This window comes from Suricata suricatta, chromosome 2, assembly GCF_006229205.1.
Source record: "Suricata suricatta isolate VVHF042 chromosome 2, meerkat_22Aug2017_6uvM2_HiC, whole genome shotgun sequence".
Taxonomy (NCBI): Eukaryota; Metazoa; Chordata; class Mammalia; order Carnivora; family Herpestidae; genus Suricata; species Suricata suricatta.
The window spans coordinates 69,456,477-69,473,145 of NC_043701.1; the positions used below are offsets into that span (position 1 = coordinate 69,456,477).

At 37.5% G+C, this 16,669-nt stretch overlaps 1 protein-coding gene and 1 non-coding gene across 2 annotated transcripts in view; both read right to left on the reverse strand.

Moving 5' to 3' along the window:
• CACNA2D1 (calcium voltage-gated channel auxiliary subunit alpha2delta 1) overlaps positions 1-16,669 on the reverse strand; it is a 446,724-nt gene that overhangs the window by 84,702 nt on the left and 345,353 nt on the right. The window lies entirely within an intron of this gene.
• LOC115286123 lies at positions 5,877-5,981 on the reverse strand. The gene has a single exon (XR_003905880.1). It is a non-coding gene; the product is annotated as a U6 spliceosomal RNA (small nuclear RNA).

The window sequence follows — 16,669 nt, forward strand, 5'->3', positions numbered from 1 at the left end:
ATAAAAGGTTTGTATCTAAAATCTATAAAGATCTTCTCAAACTTAACACCCAAATAACAAATAATCCAGTGAAGAAATGGGAAAAGACATGAATAGACATATTTCAAAAGAAGACCTACAGATAGCTAACAGACACATGAAAAAATGCTCAACATCACTCATTATCAGGAAATACAAATCAAAGCCACAATGAGAGAACACCTCACACTTGTCAGAATGGCTAAATTAACAACTCAGGGAACAACAGATGTTGGTGAGGATGTGGAGAAAGAAGAACACTTTTGCATTGGTCATAGGAATGCAAATTCATGTAGCCACTCTAGAAAATGGAACTTCCTCAAAAAATTAAAAATAGAACTACCTTATGACCCAGCAATTGCACTACTATGAATCTACCCAAGGGATACGGGTGTGCTGTTTCAAAGGAGCACATGCACCCCAATGTTTATAGCAGTGCTACTGACAATAGTCAGAGTATAGAAAGAGTGCAAATATCCATCGAGAGATAAATGGATAAAGAAGATTTGGTATGTGTGTATATATGTATATGGTATGTATGTGTGTGTGTATGTATGTATGTATACATACATACACACACACACACATGCATACACTGTGGAGTATTACTCAGCAACCAAAAAGAGTGAAATCTTGCTATTTGTAACAATGTGGATGGAACTAGAGTGTATTATGCTACATGAAATTCATCAGTTAAAGACAAGTATCATATGACTTCACTCAAAGATACAAAACAGATGAACGTAAGGGAAGGGAAGCAAAAATTAAAAAAAAGGACAGGGAGGAGGACAAAACATAAGAAACTTAAACACAGAGAACAAACAGGGTTGCTGGAGGGGCTGTGGGTGGGGGAGGGGATGGGCTAAAAGGGCAAGGGGCATTAAGGAGGACACTTTTTGGGATGAGCAGGGGGTGTTATATTAGGGGATGAATCACTGAATTCCACTCCTGAAATCATTATTGCACTATATGCTAACTTGGATATGAATTTAAAAAATACAAATAAAACCTTAAATATAAAAATGAAGTAGAAAAAAGGAGACCCTAAGACAACAGCTGAAATAAGTTCCCATGGAGGCAGGAAAGAAGTCAGGAGACTGGACTGTTTGGGATGATGAGAGGTGTTAAAAAAAAAAAAAAAAAAAAAAAAAAAAAAAGTCTCAGGGAGGACTGCAGTTCCGATGCAAGGGTGGGGAAATCAAAGTGCCCGGGGACGTACCCACAGCTTACAACGCCAGGGGAGGGCAGAACGCCAGACACACTGAGGCTCAATGCGAAGCGGTAGAATGTGCAGAGGCAGGTCTTCCGTGTGTTCAAAGCACTTTGGCTGGGAAGCAAAGAAGAAAAAGACAGGGGTACCACTAAGGGTAAATGTGAGGTCAAGGAAAGGCTTCCCAAAAGTGAAGGGTCATGGAAAAGTGAAGGAAGAAAAGATGCAGAAAACAGTAAAGAGTAAAATATAAAGTTCTTGTGAAGGTGGGAAGGGCGGATACACTTCAGTGTTCCAGGAAAGGAGAGTGTGTGCTGGGTACGGTTGCTGGGTGTCCACGACGATTAGGGGTTGAGACGGTGACAGTTGACAGTCACTACGGTCCCTGCTGAACAGCAAAGCAATCAAGGTAAAGTAAAGGACCAGGGCGCCTGGGTAGCTTGTTGGTTACACATCAGACTTCAGCTTAGGTCATGATGTCATGTTTCTTGGGTTCCAGCCCTGGGTCAGGCTCCGTGCTGACAGCTCTGAGCCAGGAGCCTGCTTCAGACTCTGCGTGTTCCTCTCTCAGCTCCTCCCCTGCTCATGTTCTCTCTCTCTCTCTCTCTCTCTCTCTCTCCCTCCCTCCCTCTCTCTCTCTCTGTCCCTCCAACACCAAAATAAATAAACATTAAAAAAAAAAAAGATAAAGTAAGGGAGGAGATGGAAAGTTTGGCAAGAGTGGAGATAAAACAAGAAGGAAAATGTCCTGCACAGATAAATAATTTGAGTACTTTCTCATTTTTTTACTTTGAACACTACTCTCAGGTACATCATATATATGAAAAAAAAGCCCCAATATATTTCTTTGCTGTTTTCCATGAATGCAATTGTTGAAAACTCAGTATCTTCAGATCCAAATTCCACTGCCTCTTTTATTCCACTCTTTGATGACTTGACACCATCTTACCCTGCATATGCTATTTTGAAAATAAAGGAATGTGAAAATCCCCATGTTAGAAAGTTAAAAAAATTTTTTTTGCCAGTACATTAACAGTAAAACGTCTGACTTTATGGAATTATTAGAAATGGTTTATAGGAAATATTATTAACTGATTTAGTTAAATGATGAATCATGATAAAATTACAAGTTATGCAGAAAATGAACACTAAATAATGTATTGCCCTGAGTCTTTCTGTTGGCCTTGACCTGCTTTTAACACAGAAGAATGAAGCATCTCATTAAGTCACTTTAACAAACTGATTAAATGTAAATTCAATTCATTAAATACAAATTCAGTGGTGTGTAACAGAAAATCTATGATTATACTCATAATAAAAATTCATAAATAATGCAGAGAAATGAATAGCTTACAAAGTGGAAGTCCCCAAAGCAGATCTTACTGTCCCAGGAAAGGGATGAGAAAGTTTAAAAGTTCTAAATTAGCCAAGGGTGCATTTCACGGACACCTTATGCTCATCTGCTTTCAGAGTCGACCCAGAGAACAGCTGAAACTGCGGTCTTTGGTAACATGTGTCTGGACTTCAATTTACAAACCAGGTATTTCATATATAAATCATAAATATATATTAAAACCTTAGGGCAAAGTTCAATAATACAGTTTTACAAAGCTTCGAAACTGTAGATTGTGAACAAAAATGGATTTGAGGACAGCTTTTGTCATTAAGACGATATATTATTTTTAAATGTCCGTTTAACTAATCCTACAGAGTCCGAAATCCAAATTAACATCACACTGATTCCTTTCCTGATTCCAGAAGATTCAGCTGAGTAGGTCCCTTATTAGAACTGCCGAGAACATCGCTGCTAGCAGGCCGAGAAGACGAGGTCAGAATGCAGCTGAGGCATAAATCCAGTGGGACTTTGTGACTCTGCGCCAACTAATGAGCATTCTCTCCTCTCCTCCTACCCGATAACCTGCTTCTCTGCCTACGACCCTTTCCTTCTCTTCCTCATTTGGCTGCTGCACTTCAACAGCTGTTCTTTACAAAGGGCTTTCCTGACCTTCCCCGACTAGGACCAACCATCCCGTTGTAACTTCCCCCAGGCCTAGATAGATCTCTTGTTTACAGAACACAACACAGTTAAAATTTTCTATTTCTTTGTATGATATCCTGATAGACTCTTCCTTTGGATTTGAATCCACATAGTCAAAGAAAATAGCCATCCATCACTGCAACCTTAGTTCTTGGCAAGAGTATGCTATAAATATTTAATGAGTATATGTATGGAGTTGCATTACAAGATGATGTGAAATGTTGATCAAAATCAAGTTATAGGAGCGCCTGCGTGGCTCAGTCAGTTAAGAGGCTGACTTCACCTTAGGTCATGATCTCGTGGTTCGTGAGTTTGAGCCCCACATGGGACTCTCAGCGTGGAGCCCATTTTGGATCCTCTGTTTTCCTCTTTCTGCCTCTCCCCCCTCCTCACATTCTCTCCCCAAAATAAACATTAAAATAATCCAAATTATAGATTTTTAAGTGTAAACATTATATTTTAGCTCTATAATATGTTTTTTTGGCAATGACATTTTTTTTTACTTTATAAAGTTTCAAAATTTTTAACATATGCAATTATTTTCCATCATTTACAATACAGTCGTTACAATGACACTCCAAACAGAAAAGCAAAGTAAAAAATCAGAACCCCCACTTCTGTTTCATGTAATTAGACTTATACAGAAATTAGAAGGTTAAGTACCAACTAGTTAATCACCTAATTTCACAGCTATCTGAAGTGGTGATCGTTATATAGCAGCTTATCTATGATACATTCAAGATACATGATACAATTTATTACTTGTTCATATAATATGTTCTTAAACTTATATATTCATAAATATAAATATTCCGTCTAAACAGATACTATTCAAATACCCAAATGAAGATGTACATAAAACATCATAGAGCATGACACAAAGCAGACGTTAAGTCAAGTGCAGCTCTATCCTTTACAAAATAATTTTAGTATAAACACTAGTATGCTCAGTTCTCAAATCAGAACAGATTCCTAGATTAATGATAAACAATATCAGCTTTAGTGAGTTTTAAATAAAGTTCACTAACAGGATGATAAAGGTATCCTTAAGACATTAACTTAAAGTTTGAAACCGTCTCTGAGCTAACCATCAACAGTAAATTTCAATGCTTCCAAAGAACATTCCTATTAAATATCATAGTCAAGGACACGCATCAAATTAAAAGATACTTTCGGGGCCAAAATAAATTACTAACTTCTCAGAGGAAGTGACTTAAACTCGTGAGTTTATAAAGACAGTATTTTTGTTCTCATGTACTCTGCTAGGTAAGAAATCATTTCACAAAATATTTCTGAGAGACAGAACTCTGCTGTTCATCGAATCCACCTTGGATAAAGATGATGAAATGTTGGCACTGCCTTTAAACACACCGCAAGTTGAAGAACCATCAAGTTCCTGGAAAGCAAACTTGCCTACAAACAGTACCCTCATGGGGTATTAGAACACATCTTCACAGGGTACCAAGTCCAACTTTGAAATGGTTACTGGGCTCAAGTAGTCTTCCTCTAGAAATAGTAAAAATTTGGGTACCCTGGTCGCTCAGTCAGGTTAGGAGTCTAAGTCTTGGGGTCAGCTCAGGTGATGACCTCACAGTCATGGTGTCAATTCCTGCAACAGGCTCCACACTGAGCATGGAGTCTGCTTGGGATTCTCTCCCTCTTCGTCCCCCCTCTCTCTCTGCCCCCACCCCACTCGCGTTCATTCTCTCTCTCAAAATAAATAAATAAACAATAAAAAGCCCATCTCAAATCCAAACCAGCCTGGTTTGAAATATGGGTAATTCTTGAAATTACAAAACACTAGTAAACTTATTTACATAACCTAAGTATAATAAATAATTTAAGTAACAAGTTATTATTTAAATTAAATCAACAATATACTTTTGTGTATCAATTCTTTACAATTACGGTATGAGAAGCTATCTGCACTTTGGACACCAGATGGCGATGCAGGAAAATAAAAGCAAAGTGAACAGAGGCTGTGATCTTCAAAATCTTGGTTAAATTTTATTCCCATTAAAAATACTTTATTTTGATTTTCTTATTTTCTTTTCTTATTTTCACAGCAAATTTAAAAACTAAATATTATAAGGCACAAAATGATTATCCTAAAACTCAGAGAAATAGCTGATAACATTTCTCCAAACACATATGCCTATAATATTCCCAGTTAAGAAAAACTTTCAAGTTCTTTAGCTACTGTCAGATTAATTTCTAGAAAATTTGTGTCAATTCATAATATGTTTCTAACAGTTTCACTCCACTTTCATGAATACTTAAAATTTCTATTTACTAAGTCTTAAGTACAAAGATTATTCCAATCTTTTGTAATTACTTAAATGTTCTTGATGGCTAACGATGTAAAACTTTTTCTTAGATTAATTTTCATATAATCCTGTGAGTTGTCTTATTTTTTCTTATAATAAATTAAGCTGTGGGATATATTTTTGAACTTTTAAATTTCTTTACCATTTTCCTTATTTCACAAACATTTTAATACTAATAATAAAAAATGCCGGCTAAACTATACTGAGAACCACAACTGTACCAGGCTAAAATGCATTAATTCACTTCATCTGCACCAGGCTTATGGTTTTAGTTTTAAAGATTTAAAATATGCAACACTTCACGAATTTGCATGTCATTTTTGCACAGAGGCCATGCATGTCTTCTCTTTATTGTTTCAATTTTACGATACGCGCTGCCAAAGTGCGCACTGGTTTTAGCTTTACTAGTTTTCCGTCTGCAGCCGAGGAGCCGACGCTGAGTGTTGCGCAAAGTGCCCCACGTCCCACGGCACCAAGTCAGAGTCCTGCCTCACAGCCAACAACCGGACACGCTGTTCTCTGCGGAGCCTAGTCATTCCAGTTCACACTAAGTAAGCAAGCTGCTGTATCCTGTCATGCTTTTTCCACACTTTCTGTTGAACTTTGGAGCTTCTTTGTCTAATTAAAAGTACATTTGCCAATAAATTTTGTACAAACTGACATCTTCACGAATCACCTTTTCATTTCAAGAAGTTATGAATTCCACATTCGTGTCTGCATCTCTATTCCAGCTCTTCTACTTATATCTCATATTCATATTCTTTCCTCTTTTCTACAACGCAGAGCCAACATACATTATTGAAAGTATTTTTTTTTAATGTTCTTTATTTATTTTTGAGAGACAGAGACAGTGCGAGCAGGGGAGGGTCAGAGAGAGAGGGAGACACAGAATCCAAAGACAAGCTCCAGGCTCAGAGCTGGCAGCACAGAGCCCGACGCGGGGCTTGAACTCAACCACGAACTGTGAGATCATGACCTGAACCGAAGCCGGATGCTTAACTGGATGAGCCACCCAGGCGCCCCTTGAAAGTATTTCTAACAAACTGAGGACTGAATGGGGAGAGGGCCAAAAGTATTTCTAGGTAATTCATGATTTTTTGCAAACACTGTGAGCGGGATTCTACCTTTTATTATTAATCCCTGTCCAGGGAGAATTGGAAGGGGAGGGGTCACTCTTGCATAGTTAAAGATGCTATAAATATCTCTGTTAATAGCACTAGGGGACTTGAACGCTCTTTTCTTCAAATTCATGTTGTTATTGCCTAACACTGGCTGCTAGTTCATGGTTTCCTTGGCCTAATGGATAAAAAAATTGATAAAAAATTTCCACTTTTCGATCCAGTTTAAGAAAGTCAGATCTAATCCAAGTTATGCCTCTAAAAAGCATCAATGGTCACAACTGATTCAATGATCTCCTCTCAGCTTCAGGTTTCCTCTTTTGGGGCCGGGACCGGGGAGGAAAAGGGAAGCTTTAGTGTATCAACTGCGAAGGCTCTCAGAGTCCAAAATCTTATCATTTAGATCTGATCATTTTAACTATTAAAATAATTAATAAAAGAAGGAATAGTGAATTCTGTAAATGTCCAAAGAAAGTCATATCAATAAAATAGTGAAGGAATTAACAACATTATTAAGACAAAATTTATGTTTGCCTGTAATTATAAATCACTGGTCATCCAAACTTTTGATAAGTGGTTTTACTTTTAAACAAATATTTCAATTAACTTGAATCAAGATGTGCCGAAAATTCAGTCTGCTGACTTTTTATTGAAATGTTGAGTGAATTTATGAATCAGCCCCAGTATCATTTTTAATATATTCTATTTAAATTATCATACAGAAAACTCTTAAGCAGCTCTAGTTATAGGCACTTAGAGTTACAAGCAATTGAGATTATTTGTATTTAGCTCTCTGGCTCATCTCTACTTGATATTTATGTTTTCTTTCTCAACCATCATTTTGTCAACCAATGTGCAATCCTGATTGCACAGCACCTGCCCTGCTAGAATATGGACAGTTTTCTCTCCATCATTCTTAGGATACCACAAACATATCAGTATAATTTCTATCACAAGTTGTTTTCATAACCCTGTGGAAATGTGGATGTCAGCTCTCAAGGATGAAACTTTAATAAAATGATCACATGATCAGATACTCTTTGATCTTTTCCTCTTTACCGACATTCTGATGCAGAGTTGACTAATATGCTCAATGTTTTTATGGTACCTGACACTGATTACTTGGAACATCTTTCCTAGTTGAAAAAAAAGATCAGTTGTGAGTTTGGCTGGATTTGCCTGAAAAACTCAAAGAGAATGACATGCATATCTCAAGTATTTGCAGAGAAGAGACACTAGAGTCAGATGAAGTAAGTGAGGATGACTTAAATCATTTAAGAATACAAACATATTTGATCACTGATTGAAATTTATTATAAAATTCTGACAACTATGTAGGACTGCCACCTCCCCTGTGATGACTAACAAAGAAATGGATTGAATTGAAAAAGCACCACTATTTGCCTTGCATTTTTCTATATACAGTAACATTTCAGTAAAACAGGCAGTGTCTCTATACTAAAAAAAAAAACAAAAAAGCATCCATTGGTGGGGAAGCGGGTGTGCAGGGGTGCAGAAAAAAAAACAAACATACATATAAAGTATCAGCTGGAGAAAAATGCTACAAAGAAAAAGAAAGTGAAGTAAAGTGACAGACAATGATTAAAGTGACAGTATAACCAACACCAGGATGACACTGGAGATTTGGTACTCCAGGAGGTCCTCTCTATTAAGGAGGCAGTTGAGCAAAGATCTGAGTAAAGTGGGGAATAGGCATGCATCTGTCTAGACTCGGAAGCATCAAGACTCAGAGTAAATCAGAAGTGTGTGCATATCTGTAAGACATGCACTGCACAGAAGGAACCGATCTCTTTTTTTAAGCAAGGTTATTAATATCACCACCGAGTTCTTTAAACAGGATACAGCATTCGGGATCAACAAATAGTTACCAGCATGAGTTGAAGAAATTATATTCAACCTAACTCTGTTCCCCTGAAATAGAAAGTGTAAATATACAGAAATATATGTATATCTTACAATATATTTGAATATGAATATTTGAAAACCTTGAATATAATTATTATATAAACTAGTGAAAAAATTTTAAAAAAGAAGATACCTATCAACAGAGCATCAGGTTAAACCGGAGAAAGATCATGAGGCATGAAAAAAAAATTTTTGGAATACTGTATTTTCAAAGGGTGTAATCATTAGACATAATATTAGAAAGAGGTATTAATTATGGGAAAGAGCAAAGTCAATATTTGGTATTTTTAAGAGAATTTGACAGGCAGTTAGTCACTTTATGACAAAGTCCCTTTAATGGAACATACAACAAAAAGATTTTCATATCTAGTTCATGTTTTCAAACGTCACCATAGATATCAAGATTCTCAGAATGTTTTCTAGAACCTTAGGAATGTGCTCAAAGGGGATTCTGCTATTCACAAATTAAGGTTAAAGTCTATATATTCTATAATCCAGTACTGTAGTATAATATCAATTTATATTTTGATTTCTGCTGAATTTAAGCCCACTAAGTAATTAGAAGCAAACATGATAGCTTAAGTTGCTGTGAGCACCCGACCGAAGCGACAGCGCAGGTCAGCCTCAGTCACTCTCTTGACCTAATGCCATGATCACATGAGTATCTGAATACTCTGAATAACTTTACCAAGTCCTGACACGCTTATGGGGCGGGGACTCCTTTCCTAGACCTTCAAACCCCAGCAAATAACTTTTATATTATTAAAAACAATAAATCAGTTCAAAAGAAAAATAGTCCTTCAGCCTCACCATAAGTATCACCTTGTCATTTCTAAAACTACACATGTAACTGATTTCTAACTACCAAAAACTATCTTCAGTGCACCATGTAATTAATGGAAAAAAATATTTATCATGCTTGTCAACACCTTCTTATAAACTTTCCTTATACATGCAAAGCAATTAAATTATCCTCTGGCAATCTCTCTCTCTTTTTTAAGCTAAATAACCTTGATTACCTGCCCTGTTATTATAGTCTCTAAATGTGTCCTTTATTTGAGAGTCTTCTCAAATAAAGAGTCTTCCATAGTTAATTCCTTTATGTTATCTTTTAAACAGAGGTAATTTTTTCAAGCACCCATCTTTGCCTTAAAAAAATAAGGACATAAAAAATAACTGTTCTTTTTTTAATAAACCCAAAGCTACTTATCCTATTTCAATATGCCCCTCCATAAAGCAAATGGCTATAATACAAAAATATTCATAAGCATCCACACTACTATTAATGCTGTGAATTAACCAAGATCTTAAAATCTAAATCATTATAAGCATTGTAAGTTACAAGAAGCTCCAGACAGATGCCTGTTGGACTTGGCTAAATGTACCTCCCTCCTGAACCCTGACTTCCGATGTCCTCAGTGCCTAGGACTCACTGGTCAGACGTTGCTAAATGAAGAGTCTGACTCCTGAGGTGCGGTGCTTGAGTCTGCGTTTCTAACCAGCTGTCAGGGGCCGCTCTGCTGTCCAGCCACAGGCCCCTCCTCCGGGTGTCAGGGTATAAGGCTACAATATTCTTGGTCATTGACATAAATGAGAGATAAATCAACATAAAAAATTTCTTGAAATTTAGATGATGAATATTTTATAAGGCATGAAATGAAATTTCCTTGACTTCATGTGTCACAAAAGCGCACAGGCATACCAATTATCTGTTCCTTTATTTCTGCTCTGGCAAAGAGAAGGCCTTTTTTGTAAGGATGAAAAAACTGACTTTTAAATTTAAGCAGCGCAACAACTTACAAATGCGCTCATTATTACAGGCGGAGTAGCAGAGTTCTAAGCTAAGAAAACCATGCCCTGTCTAGGAGCACAGGAGACATATTTTAGAAGGAAAACTCAAATTTAAAGCACAGAAGACAAGGAACAAATCAAATCATGTCTTCCTGGCAGAGACAGTGAAATCTCATATTTAAACAAACCTCCACTGTGACATTAGTTGGTGTTAAACTGTCAAGTCAAAAACTGGGAAGTACCTGAAATTTTATCCTACTTGTGAGCTAATGAGTCTGCCTCAAAGAGGGTATGTGGTCTCTACACACTTTTACCAGCACATCTAAGACGTAGGGTTGTCTGTGGAGAGTAGGAAGCAGGTCACTTAACCAGAGGAGAGCCTTACTAATGCCACCAGCATGACATCGTGATCGTCCCTGTCCAGCCTCCTGCTATGAGGCTCCTCACTCCTCATTCTGCACTTGCATTTAGGGATTATCAGTTCCAGAATTGCTGCTTAGTGACTACTATCCTGGCAAAGATCAGAGCTTACATGGAAAAAAAAAAAAAAACTCTCCCCAACTACAACTAATATTAAAGATATTATAAAGAAGTGTATTTTGGTTATTTCTTTCTCATGATTATTCAGAAACTGTACTTCTTAAATTTTTTGAGATATTTATTTATTTTTGTCAGAGAGAGAGACAGAGCATAAGTGGAGAAGGGGCAGAGAGAGGGAGGCACAGAATCCAAAGGAGACTCCAGGCTCTGAGCTGTCAGCACAGAGCCCAACACAGGGCTCTAACTCAGGAGCCATGAGATCATGACCTGAGCCAAAGTCAGATGCTTAACTCACTGAGCCACCCAGGTGTCCCCAAAGACTACCCTTTATAATGACCACAAATAAGAAAAACTTCCAAGAAGAAAATGGACCGAAAAATTCTTAGCGTCACCAGAACATTTGAATCTACTTCTTAAAGCAACAAGACATGTGATCTCATTGAAACACACAATCATCTTCTTCAGTTGTTAACTTTTCACATACTGTTCATCATCAGCACACATTTCCTTTTCATCCTCCACTGGCTTGCAGTATTTTACTCTTGAAATGTCAAACTCCCTCAGTTTCATACACAAATTCCACTCATTGTGTCAACATTTGAAATCATGCCTGTAAATCAGAACATGCTGTGATTGAATTGTTGCTCCTATCATCTTCACCTTCCTTCCATCAAAGCATGTAACCAGATTAGTAGGCAAACAGCTACGTTATGCTTGCATAAGCTTGCCCAACAGCAGGCTTCCTTTCTGTAATGAATTATGTCCTGAAGGTAACAGAATTGCCCTGGAGATAACAAAGAACTCCCTGTGACATGACGTCCTAGGCAGTGGTTCTGATATTTCACACAAGCCTTACTTGACTTAAGTTTAACAATTACTGTTCTTTACCAAATAGTAAGGGGCTTAGAAATACAAACCTAAAAATGAGAGGCCGTTTTTCTGTCTGCTGGTTCTAGGCAATTCTGGCAAGTGTTCATATCGACTGCATCCTAACTCTCTGGATGACTCACATGATCTTATTGGTATGAGGATGAAGAAAAATGCGTGAGGGCTTTGTGGAAAAATTACTGTCATGGTTAGGTACACAATGACTACCAGGGTTTCTCAGTGCCTTATTAGGATGCCTCCCTGAAGTTATAAACACTAAAAGTTGCATTATTTCTTTCCTAGACTTTCAGTTTCAGAGAAACAAATAAGTAAGAAAATATATGCAGAGGTGTATATGCACATGTGAACACACACACACACACACACACACACACACACACGGATATTTGATTTTGAAGAGTTTTTCCCCTAGAAACTCCATATTATTAAATTTTTAAATTTGTGGTTAGTCTGGGTTGCTCAGTCGGTTAAGCATTCGAATTCAGCTCAGGCCAGATCTCACAGTTCGTGGGTTCGAGCCCCACATCAGGCTCTGCTGACATCTAGCTCAGAGCCTGGAGCCTGCTTCAGATTCTGTGTTTCCCTCTCTCTCTGACCCTCCCCTGTTGACGCTGTCTGTCTCTCAAAAAAATAAATAAAAAGATTAAAATTTTTTTAATTATTAAATTTGTATTTACTGGGAACAGCCTAGCAGTTAAAGACAAAAATGTAACGTTGCTTTTCTCTTACCAAAATGTTGAATCATAATTAACTGTCTAATATGCATCCATTTCAGGCATTTTATAGCCCCAAATATAGCATACTGACCAATAAGACTGAGGAATTCTTTAAATTATGAAATTAATGTGGTTGACATTAAGTATTATATGAACATGAATGAGGGCATATAAAATTGATAGGACACATGATAAAGAAAGTAAATAATTATAGACAAAAGAAAATACACGACCTAGGCAGAATGTATAATCCAGATATAGCGTTTAAGTGTTCATTTGCAATTACAAGAATAATTCAATTCATATGTGCTTTTTAAAGGCAAAATATGGAAAAATATACTGAAAGAATTTCTCCACCAAAACATAACTAACAGTCTTCTTTAAAAATGAATAATAAATTTAGATTTAAAAAGGTTTTCTCTTTGCTTTTACAACCTATTTATTTCTACCTTAGAATTTCTGACAATTTCAATATTTTGAAGTTTTACTGAAGTATATCAGATTTTGGGTGTTGAGTTTGATAAATATAGATTTTGGACGGGAGGGTTGGGGAGAGGGAAAAAGGGGTGATGGGCACGGAGGATGAGCACTGGGTATTGTATGTAAGCGATGAACCACAGGAATCTACCCCAAAAACCAAGAGACCACGTTATACACTGTATGTTAGTCAATTTGACAATAAATTACATTAAAAAACAAAATAAATGTATCAAAATTAAAAAAAATAGTAAATATGTTTTATATTCTACCCAGCATTCAGCCACATAACTTTGTGGTTAAATCTAGACTCATAAATGAAGACGGCTGTGCTCCAGTCCTGTCTTCTGTCTTACAAAAGTTACTAGAGGGACATCTAGGTGGCTCAGTCAGTTAAGTGTCCAACTTTGGCTCAAGTCATGATCTCATGGTTCAGGAGTTCGAGCCCTGCATTGGGCTCTGTGCTGACAGCTCAGAACCTGGAGCCTCTTTGGATTCTGTGTCTACCTCTCTTTCTGTTCTTCCTCTGCTCACACTCTGTCTCTGTCTCTCTCAAAAATAAACATTAAGAAAAAATTTTTAAAAAGTTACTAGAACTCTGATTCTTTATCTGTAAAATTAAAGAGGGTAATATCGACTTTACAAGGCTTGTGAAGACTGAATGAAATACCACGGAAAACACAGAGAATAGTTCCTGCCACATAAGCAGTGTTTAAAAAAACAACTCTACTAAGTCCCCATGACTTGTGATTCACTGGAGATTAATACATAAATAAGATCAATAAGGAACACAGATCTACCTTAGATCTTGTTCATGATATTCTGAAGGGCACAACTATGGCGGGAATAATAAGCTCACTTAAAAGCATCCAGTGACTTTTTAATCATGAAAATACACTACTGATTTTTCTGAAATAATAAAATTAAACAAAAGTATATAGTTAATAAAAAAAATTCAGAATAGAGTTGACCAAAAGATCTTTCTATGGTAAATGAGGGCCATAAACAAGGAAAGTAAATTTAACTGAGGCCAGTGATCATTTTTCCTGGGAGTAGAGTAGGAAATCATGAAGACTTCATCTTTCCAATATCCTCCTGCATTACTTGCCTCACAATTTGCACAGGTTGGGCACTTTCTAATGTCCTTCTTCTTCCCTTTTTTTTTGAATATGTAATAGAGCTTTTCATAATTTTTAACTTGAGATATTGAGAAACATTATCTCCAGATCGAATGCACTCCCAGTTCTTTCCAGAAACAACATATTCCATTTGCCAACAGACATTTAGCTTACACACCCACGCTGCAGCAAGTGAGGACGCACAGGTAAGGATTAACCAAGAACTGTCCATGAACCAACAGTCCACTGACCAGGTTCACAGAACCCACAGGGAAATATCCTACAATTAGGTTTTTTTAAGAAATTAACAATTTTCCTTAAAGCAATAGATGTTTAAGAGTTGTAACATTTTTAGGAAAAGCAATGGTCTTTAAGACTTATCAGGCATTAAGAAACTTAATGCCAATGCCATCTAAGTGATTTAATTAAAAAATCAGTGATGCCTGGGTGGCTCAGTAGGTCAAGTGTCTGACTTTGGCTCAGGTCATGATCTCATTGTTGGTGGATTTGAGTCACATGTCAGGCTCTGTGCTGGCAGCTCAAAGCCTGGAGCCTGCTTTGGATTCTGTGTCTCCCTCTCTCTGTCATTCACCTGCTCATGCTCTTTCTCTCAAAAATAAACATTAAAAAAATTTTTTTTTAAAGAATCATTAAATGTTCTTCTGTTTAATCAGAAATCATTTTAAAGCATATTTAACAATACCATTGTTTAGTTTCCAGCTAAGGCAGGTACCCTTGGCATCCCATCCATATTCCATGTGTGCCAACCCAAAGGTAACTGCCTAAGATTCCTGCAAGCCCTCTGCCTGCATACATGTCGGCCTGGGAACACCAGGGAATTAACATCCCTCAGGAGCAATCATTAAATGTAAATGCTCTGGCACATTTTCCCCTTGGAAGGGATAACTCTGATTTACATAATCTGTGCTAATTTTCAGAATTGTCCAGAGGATTAAACTGTACTCACTCAGAATGGTAATGTATTTGATAATCCATCATTTGTTAGTTCTGTGTGTGTGTGTGTGTGTGTGTGTGTGTTTTGCTTCTCATATGTCTCTAACCATTTCCTAGAGACAATTTCTAAAATAAATCATTTGTACTTAATCCTTGTCTCAGGGACTACTTCTGGGGAAATCGAATCTAAGATTATACTAGCAGTGGTCTTAGGAAGCAGACCTCTGAATGGGATTGTACAATTAGAATCACTCACCAGCCAAGTGGCAACAAAGATTCCACTGGTCACTGGCTATGTGCCAGTCATAACTAGTCTCAAGAGAGCACTTACGAGGCTGTAGCACCCAACTGCCAATCTTTTCACCTACCATTCCAGAAATATGATGGCAACAGTAATTATACGGGATTGGAGTTAGTTGGTTGTCATTACATTACATTACGTACTGAAGAAAATGATAACATCAAATCAGCCAACTATCAACTAAAGGCAGAATGTGAAAGCCTCAAGTCTTCTAAGGTAAATAATAAAGAGATTCTTATTTTCTGTTGTGAGAAGGTCAATGTATGTCTGAAAGAAGCAGAGCGTGTGCTTTTGAGAGTCACATACTTAAAAAAGAAGGCTTCATTATAGCCTGGTCAGGTTGCTATGTAGAGTCAGGGCACTGGTAGGCAGATCATGGGGCCCTAAGAGTATAACACCTGGGGAGCTGTAACTGAGAGCAGTGAACTTCCAGATTTCCTTATACCCTCTGGATAGGCAGAAGTAACCTTCTTCCTAAAGGGTAGTAGCTTTTCTGTTCCTAAACACCATAAAAGGTGACACTTGTTCTCCTGAAGATCTGATCCCATTTTTCCTCCTGGCTCTAGGCAACAAATAGGTCAGGTCTCAAAATGTCCCACCTGGAGAACTGGTCTCCACTCTAGGAAACCAAAAAGAGAGAGTGAGAGTGAAAGTGAAAGTGAGAGTGAGAGTGAGACACACAGAGAGAGAGAGAGAGAGAGAGAGAGACAGAGAGAGAGAGAGAGAGAGACAGACAGAGAGAGAGAACATTTGACAGAAGAGAGTCAAGATCTGCCTAAAATGAACCAGCAGATACTGGGAGAATTTGCCAGGGAATCGATGCTGAGTGATCATGAGGCAAAATACATGTGGTCGTCAGCATGGTGTGTAAGAACATGTAACTTGAGAAAAGAAAATACACGGACTCCTACGCAGTGACACATGGCTTGAATGACTTGCCAACACCCTGAAGAACCAAGAGTGGAAGACTTTCCCCAAAGCATTCTAGAGAAAGAGCATGAAGATGGACCTATGACGTAGACACGAAGTGTGTGGATTTCTAGGTCTCACATCAATGACCACTAGAGATTACTCATCACTAGAGAGATGATCTGCCCACTGAAGTTCATCCAGGCTTTGTGTGTGGCAAATGTGGTACATGCAAAATAGATCCAAAAATGCAGCAGCAGAGAAGGAGGAGAGGAAGGGAGAGAGAAAAGATACACATGGGCCTAAAATCACAGGCTCTTTCTCATCTAGTGTGATGC